The 8,877-nt window shown below is 43.6% G+C and overlaps 1 pseudogene; it reads left to right on the top strand.

The window, feature by feature from the left end:
• The first annotated feature begins 1,134 nt into the window (after nt 1-1,134).
• Nucleotides 1,135-1,251, top strand: LOC124790430 (annotated as a pseudogene).
• The last annotated feature ends 7,626 nt before the right edge of the window (nt 1,252-8,877 follow it).

Genomic DNA, 8,877 nt, shown 5'->3' with positions numbered 1-8,877 from the left:
TGTTTATTGGAACGTATGTTACATAAAAGCTTACTTAACAACAGCAAATCTGTACCCAACAAACTGAAAACAATTCTAATATTTCTGCCACTTGGGTGTGTGATCTACGAGCATTTACGTATAATAGGAACAAAAAAGGATCCAATATCGATCCCTGAGGTAGATCAGCAATAGCTATCCCTCCTTCTGAGTATTCTGTTTCTTTGCATACATCCCTTGAGTTTCTTAGCGCAATATCGCTTTTTGTTAGTTGGGGGTAAATAATGTAAATCAGGTTTGTGCTACACCGTAACCAACTTCTGATCCTAGAAATAACCCCTCTTCATCCTTACAATGGTGCGGAGTGCTCTGGCAGTATTTACGGCAGGTCACATGACGTCATAAGATATCTACAGTAGATGACAGCTGCAGGAAGCTGCCAGAATAATGCGACACTATCCGAGTCCTGTGCATTTGCGTCGTGAGACTCTCCTGTTGGTCCGTCGCACCACTGGAGACCGGCTGCCGTGCTGATCCGCGGGAGCGCGTGGCCGCGCAGACAACGCGATCGGCGGCGGTGTGGGGGAGGAGATGAGCCACTGGACGGACCGCCGGCTGGCGCAGCCTAATCGGATTGCAGCGCTCGCGGACCGCAGGCAGCGGACGTCGGCGAGATGGCGCCGCTGGTGCCGGCGGTATTAACCACGCGCGCCGACATGCCCAAAACTGCGAGCGTAATGTGTGGGAATGAGCAGCACCCATCGCCTGCGACGAGCTCTGTTCTGGGGCTGGCGGCTGGAGCTGAGCTGCGGAGGATTCTGTGGCAGATGTTGGCGTTGCGTCAGCAGGCGTGCCCATCTGTACTGCTAGACGCCTAAACGGTTCTCCAATCCTAGCTGCAGGGTGCTAGCCAACGATTTCCGGTGGCAACAAAATTGTTTTTTCAGTACATGATTCTTCTACAATTGTGACTTTCTTTTATTATAAGCACAGCCTATTTCTGTAACACTAGACTGAGGTTACAAAAGTAATGGGATACCTCGTGGCATCGTGTCGCACCTTCTTTTGCCCGCTGTGGTGCAGCAACTCGACGTGGCAGCGGCTAAATACCTGGAAGTACCCTGCTTAAATAGTAAGCCATGCTACCTCTATAAGGGCAACGGCCTTGCTGCAGTGGATACATCGGTTCCCGTGAGATCACCGAAGTTAAGCGCTGTCGGGCGTGGCTGGCACTTGGATGGGTGACCATCCAGCCGCCTTGTGCTGTTGCCATTTTTCGGGGTGCACTCAGCCTCGTGATGCCAATTGAGGAGTTACTCGACCGAATAGTAGCGGCTCCGATCAAAGAAAACCATCATAACGACCGAGAGAGCGGTGTGCTGACCACACGCCCCTCCTATCCGCATCCTCAATTAAGGGTGACACGGCGGTCGGATGGTCCCGATGGGCCACTTGTGGCCTGAAGATGGAGTGCTACCTCTATAGGCGACCCTAACAGTGAAAACATTGCCGTCGCAGGATTTTGTGCATGAAGTGATTGAGCCGTGCACAGCTCGTGTTCATGCCATTTATTGTTTGTCATTTTCTCTTATGGTACTGCCGCCTGGTTTTCTTACTCCATTTACTGTCGTTACTAACTTCCTGCCTTACTTGTCCGTGAGCGGCAGCAGCTTTTCGCGGATGATACTGTAGTATACAGAGAAGTTGCAGCATTAGAAAATTGCAGTAAAATGCAGGAATATTTGCAGCGGATAGGCACTAGGTGCAGGGAGCGGCAACTGACCCTTAACATAGACAAATGTAATGTATTGTGAATACATAGAAAGAAGGATCCCTTATTTTATGATTATATGATAGCGGAACGAACACTGGTAGCAGTTACTTCTGTAAAATATCTGGGAGAATGCGTACGGAACGATTTGAAGTGGAATGATCACATAAAATTAATTGTTGGTAAGGCGGGTGCCAGGTTGAGATTCATTGGGAGAGTCTTTAGAAAATGTAGTCCATTAACAAAGGAGGTGGCTTACAAAACACTAGTTCGACCTATACTTGAGTATTGCTCATCAGTGTGGGATCCGTACCAGGTCGGGTTGACAGAGGAGATAGAGAAGATCCAAAGAAGAGCGGCGCGTTTCGTCAGAGGGTTATTTGGTAAGCGTGACAGCGTTACGGAGATGTTTAGTAAACTCAAGTGGCAGACTCTGCAAGAGAGGCGCTCTGCATCGCGGTGTAGCTTGCTGTCCAGGTTTCGAGATAGTGCGTTTCTCGATGATGTATCGTATATATTGCTTCCCCCTACTTATACCTCCCGAGGAGATCACGAATGTAAAATTAGAGAGATTCGGGCGCTTACGGAGGCTTTCCGGCAGTCGTTCTTCCCGCGAACCATACGCGACTGGAACAGGAAAGGGAGGTAATGACAGTGGCACGTAAAGTGCCCTCCGCCACACACCGTTGGGTGGCTTGCGGAGTAGATGTAGATGTAGATCGATAAATGCACTGTCGTACCATCTCTGGGCGACTGATTGTATTTCCGGGTCGCCATGTGTCTGGGAGTCAGCTGGAGACCAGAAGGGCGGTTGGGACGCAGCAGCAGTGCAGTCGGGGCCAGAGCACCAGGGAGGTCCGCACAGGTAGTACCAGCGGGGACGACCGTTGGTTGGTCGTTCGGTCGATCCCCTCATCGACGATGTGTATTTGGGTCGGTTCCTTCCTGTGCAGAGATGTTGGTTGTGTTCCCTCTGCATGGTTGGGTCCCCTGGGATGTCGTCCATCCAAAGGAAGTCAGTCAGTGGGAGACGCACCAGTAGGGCATTCTCGACGGAGCAGGAGTCGCTGACGGAGCAACAGTCCAGTTGGTCGGTTAGCGTGGAGCAGCAAGCAAGCCCCCGTCGCGTGCGGTCGGGCTGGAGCCGCTGGCGGCGTGCACGTGCGGTTGGAGTGAGGTGCGGCTGGCGAGTGCTACGAAGTTGGTCGCCCACCGATCTTGGACATGAAAGTTGAGTGTCCTCAGTTAACTTACTACCGAGACTCAACTGCTTACATTTCATCGTTTGATCCTGCTTGTCGCTTTTGGGACATTCCCATGAGCAAAAATGTGAGTGTATTTAAGTCAGCTAAGATTCCAGCCGTCTTCCTGTGAAAATTAACTTATTTTATTCCCTGTTATGGAAGTTCACCAGCGGTATCTTCTGACTTGTGACCGTTGACGTTCCGGTTACCTGCCCTGGTGGATGACGTAATTTTAAGCAGTTTATTTTCCTCATCGTGTTGTTGCTGTCCAGCGCTGCGTGTAGTTCGAGAGTTGAGGTGTTATTGGTCGTTGTGGGCACCAATATTCTGTGTGACGTGTATTGAAGTCTTGTGGTCGTTTTGCTGGTTGCGTCGAGCGGAACTGATTTGGCTGATTGATCGGTCGCCTCTCTGTCGGTTGGGTTGCCTCCAGATTAAGAAGTAGTTGGACAAGCTGCCTGTCTCACCTAAACGGGCATTAGTGTTACAATCCCAGGCCGACCCTTGGAAACTTCTGAGCGCCGTTCCTTGTGTGTTATGTAGTAATATCCCTGTTTGGATTTTAGTTATTTGGTTGATGTGTGGCATTCAGCTGAGTTTTAATATCTCTTAAATTAATGTTCTTGCCTTGCCCTTAAGGCAAAAGATGATTATGCTTTTGTTTTAAAACAAGGCCTTCTGCCTATTGATTGAAACTCTTCTCATTGCTTAATATGCGGCCTCCAGCCAAGTTCTATTAAAATTAAATTGCTAAGGCCTTCATCCTGTTTATATTGAAGATTAAGAAAATATCTTTGAGTGAAACCTCCAGAAGAACCTTCTATTTCAATTTCTTGCTTAGACCTTGTCTTGGATTTTGAATGTGGCCTTAAGCCGATCCAAAGTTAATTAAAGGAGATCGATTAAAGTTTTGAGTGTTTTGCATCCTTCTTGTAATATTGTGTGTTGGTGAATAAAGCTTGTATGTTAAGGGAAACTGACAGCAACTTATTTTGGCTCCTTTTCACAACCTAATCCTCTCTGTCCTGCTAGCCCAGGCATTTCACTGATCTCTCCACTTTTCTTTTTTTTTTGGAAATTTGTGGTAAGGCCTTATGGGACCAGACTTACTGAGGTCATCGGTCCCTAAGCCTACACACTACTTAATCTAACTGAAACTTACGCTATGGACAACACACACTCCCATGCCCAATGGAGGACTCGAATCTCTGACGGGGGAGCTGCGATCTCTCCATTATGTCTCATAAATGGTTGATGTAATTGATTTCGTGCGCTCTGGGTGGCCAAATAATTCTCTCGGACCCTCCAGAATGTTCTTCAAACCAGTCGAGAACAATTGTCCAATGATAAGACATCGTTGTTTGGGAACATGAAGTCCATGAATGGCTGCTTGTGGTCTCCAAGTAGACTAACGTAACCATTTCCAATCAATCATCGGTTCAGCTGTACCAGAGGACACCTTCCATTCCATGTAAACACAGATCACACCATTAATGTGCTACCACCAGCTTGCACAGTGCCTTGTCAACAAAATGTTCAAATGTGTGTGAAATCTTATGGGACTTAACTGCTAAGGCCATCAGTCCCTAACCTTACACATTGTAACCTCCCCACAAAATAATTGAATAAATAATAATAATTGTGTAACCTCAGAACAAAATTGGTTTCCATTTATAACCTCCCTACAGAAATTCATTCACATTTAACCTCCACACAAAATTTGTTTCCCATTTAATGTACCCACAAAATTCATTTCTCATCTAATGTAAGCTTGAAACAGAAAAATTAATATTCAATGCTACCATTTTGGTAGTACATTAGGTACACCAAACAGTGGGACCATAATAACATCTCCATCGTTCAAGGTGGTGGACAGCATGATGTGTCAACACCACACTGCTGTGGAATCCATACTCTTTCACCAACGTAGAATTAGTGCAAAAACTAAGTATAGTGCTCCATGATCATGAGGATGGACAGGACAAACGGATATTGCAGTAATTTCTGGTAATAAGGTCAGAGGGTGAAGGACATTAAGTCTTATGCTAGTCATCATTGAGAATTACACTAGTCTATCAACCGATTTGAGTAATTGGTGGCACTCATTGCCTAGTTACTAAACATTTCTGTACTATGTATGAAGTATTACAGAATATTATTCATATGTCATCTGATTACAGTGAACATTGGCACTCATTGGCCAGTTACAAACCATTTTTATGCATTATTCGAAAGTGAACATTCAAAGCAAGAGTTAATTAATGGCATATCATTTACATAATTCATCTAGTTATAGTTATCATTGGCACTCATTGGCCAGTTACAAACCATCAGAAGTCGTAATTCAAAACAAGAGTTAATGAGTGTAGCATCAAGCTACTGGTATTTATATATAATAGCATGTAAGTGACATAAGACAAATTTAAAATGTAAGAAACAGTGGCATTCATTGGCCAGTTACTAAACATATAGCAAGTATTGAATATTACAAAACACTTTTCATATCTCATCTGATTGTGGTAATTATTGGCACTCATTGGCCAGTTACAAACCATTTCTTATATATTATTCAGAAGTCATCATTTAAAACAGAAGCTAATGAGTGTAGCATCAAGCTACTGGTATTCATATATGATATCATGTAAGTGACATAAGACAAATTTAAAATATAAGAAACAGTGGCACTCATTGGCCAATTACTAAACATATAGCAAGTATTGAATATTACAAAACACTTTTCGTAACTCATCTTATTGTGGTAATTATTGGCACTAATTGGCCAGTTACAAACCATCAGATGTCATCATTCAAAATGAGAGTTAATTATTGGCATAGCATTTATAGAGTATAACAAAAATATTATTTACAGAAATTATTGGCGTAGCATTTATACATTGTTACAAAACATCATTCAGTAATACTCAGAACTCATCATTCAAGTGACATAGGACATATTACAAATGTAACACACTGTAACTATTACTCAAGGTCTGTGGTTAGAAAACATCATTCAGTATTACTCAGAACTCTCCTAAACTGGTAGCATTATTTGGGACTGGTAATACATTTGTTTTGTGCTAGCAATGCATTGCATTGGGGTCGATAATTAATTGTTGGGGCACAAACATATTTGCTTTTGATTTATTGCTGCAAATAAGAATTAGTAAAGTCATTCGTCATGAGTCAGCTGTAGCAAGGTTACGAAACAAGTAGAGTATATGTGATCACATTCATGAATGACACACACAAATGGGTAAAAAAATCCAAGTAACAGGTTTAATAACTAACTGCTTATAGCACATTAATTTCATGAATAGCTTCTCCTAGAAAAATTACAAAATGGATTATTGAGCTGAAAGAAGAAACGCATATTATGCTGAAAAGTAGTGAATTTCGAATTAACAGGTAATGAAACGTGTACTCAATATGTATGTACTCTAGCTGTCCTTTCCAAAACATTCAGTCATTATACCATGCGATATAAGACATACTGTCAAAACGAACTGGAACAAATACTTAAATAACTACATAGCATCTCTTAACTAAGAGTAAATATATAAACTTCATCATTATTCTTATCTGCAAGGAAAAACTTCATTATTCATATTACCATAACTTCTTTACTATCATCACCTGCAAAGAAAAACTTCATTGTTCATATTAGCATGTTCTTCATATAACTATTCATCACCATTCATTATCATCTGCAAAAAAGACACTTCATTACTCATATTACCATTTACTTCACACAACTATTCATAGTATAGAGTTTCTTATTTCTAGTATATTTCATCACTAAAACTAAGACGTGTAGTTCTGTCTGACAGCCTGCATCAATCGCCTCGTATTCCGAAAGAAAAATAATTAGTTAAGACTGCTATCATACGATGTGTATAGTATATTCTTGTTAATGCTTGTTAATTCTGATCCATTTACTCTTCATGACGAGGTATTGCGTCTTCTTTCGTTCATTCCGAAGGTGAAATTCCCATTTCATAGTAATCCACTGTAGTTTGTTTAATTTATTTCTTTTACATGTTATTGCTTTCTGAAAATGATGAATAAGGATTAATATCTTGCATTTAAATCATATACCCATTAAATAAAAACTGGTTTCTAGTGATATAATTAAGCATACAGCATAGAATGACAGAAAACGTATTATGTCAAAAACATAGACAGTGTTCAGGTGCAAAAATGTACACAGAGTATCATAATGTAGTAGCAAAAAAAAACGGTTCAAATGGCTCTGAGCACTATGCAACTTAACTTCTGAGATCGTCAGTCGCCTAGAACTGAGACCGAATTAAACCTAACTAACCTAAGGACATCACACACATCCATACCCGAGGCAGTATTCGAACCTGCTACCGTAGCGGTCGCTCGGCTCCAGACTGTAGCGCCTAGAACCGCACGGCCACTCCGGCCGGCTGTAGTAGCAAAAAAAAAAAAAAAAAAAAAAAAAATGTAAAAGTCACGATGTTGAGATATCATAAGGCAAAATGTCAAAGTCAACTGGTGTTTGTTATATTTTAAGATTTCGTAGTGCATACAAACAAAACAGGAAAACAATCATACATACACGAAAAATGGAAAATGTGCACAGTCTGATATATAAAGGCAAGAAATGACTTTCTTTGTGTTCAGCTTGTATGTTGTGTAGTTGATAGAGGCGAGAGTTGAAGAATTTAATGGAGAAATAATTTGATAATATTAATATGTCACTAGATATAATTGCATAATTGGTCGTAAAATATGTAAGTTTATCTGGAAAAATGTGCACGGTCTGATGTGTAACGACAAGAAAAGCGACCTGCTAATCTTACCTTGCCGGGCACTTGCCAAGAAAAAATATGATAATCATCAGTAAGTAGTCATATACACTCCTGGAAATTGAAATAAGAACACCGTGAATTCATTGTCCCAGGAAGGGGAAACTTTATTGACACATTCCTGGGGTCAGATACATCACATCATCACACTGACAGAACCACAGGCACATAGACACAGGCAACAGAGCATGCACAATGTCGGCACTAGTACAGTGTATATCCACCTTTCGCAGCAATGCAGGCTGCTATTCTCCCATGGAGACGATCGTAGAGATGCTGGATGTAGTCCTGTGGAACGGCTTTCCATGCCATTTCCACCTGGCGCCTCAGTTGGACCAGCGTTCGTGCTGGACGTGCAGACCGCGTGAGACGACGCTTCATCCAGTCCCAAACATGCTCAATGGGGGACAGATCCGGAGATCTTGCTGGCCAGGGTAGTTGACTTACACCTTCTAGAGCACGTTGGGTGGCACGGGATACATGCGGACGTGCATTGTCCTGTTGGAACAGCAAGTTCCCTTGCCGGTCTAGGAATGGTAGAACGATGGGTTCGATGACGGTTTGGATGTACCGTGCACTATTCAGTGTCCCCTCGACGACCACCAGTGGTGTACGGCCAGTGTAGGAGATCGCTCCCCAAACCATGATGCCGGGTGTTGGCCCTGTGTGCCTCGGTCGTATGCAGTCCTGATTGTGGCGCTCACCTGCACGGCACTAAACACGCATACGACCATCATTGGCACCAAGGCAGAAGCGACTCTCATCGCTGAAGACGACACGTCTCCGTTCGTCCCTCCATTCACGCCTATCGCGACACCACTGGAGGCGGGCTGCACGATGTTGGGGCGTGAGCGGAAGACGGCCTAACGGTGTGCGGGACCGTAGCCCAGCTTCATGGAGACGGTTGTGAATGGTCCTCGCCGATACCCCGGGAGCAACAGTGTCCCTAATTTGCTGGGAAATGACGGTGCGGTCCCCTACGGCACTGTGTAGGATCCTACAGTCTTGGCGTGCATCCGTGCGTCGCTGCGGTCCGGTCCCAGGTCGACGG

The sequence above is a fragment of the Schistocerca piceifrons genome, chromosome 3 (assembly GCF_021461385.2).
Source record: "Schistocerca piceifrons isolate TAMUIC-IGC-003096 chromosome 3, iqSchPice1.1, whole genome shotgun sequence".
NCBI lineage: Eukaryota > Metazoa > Arthropoda > Insecta > Orthoptera > Acrididae > Schistocerca > Schistocerca piceifrons.
The sequence above is the reverse complement of the archived record's forward strand: the minus strand, read 5'-3'. Positions and strand labels throughout refer to the sequence as shown.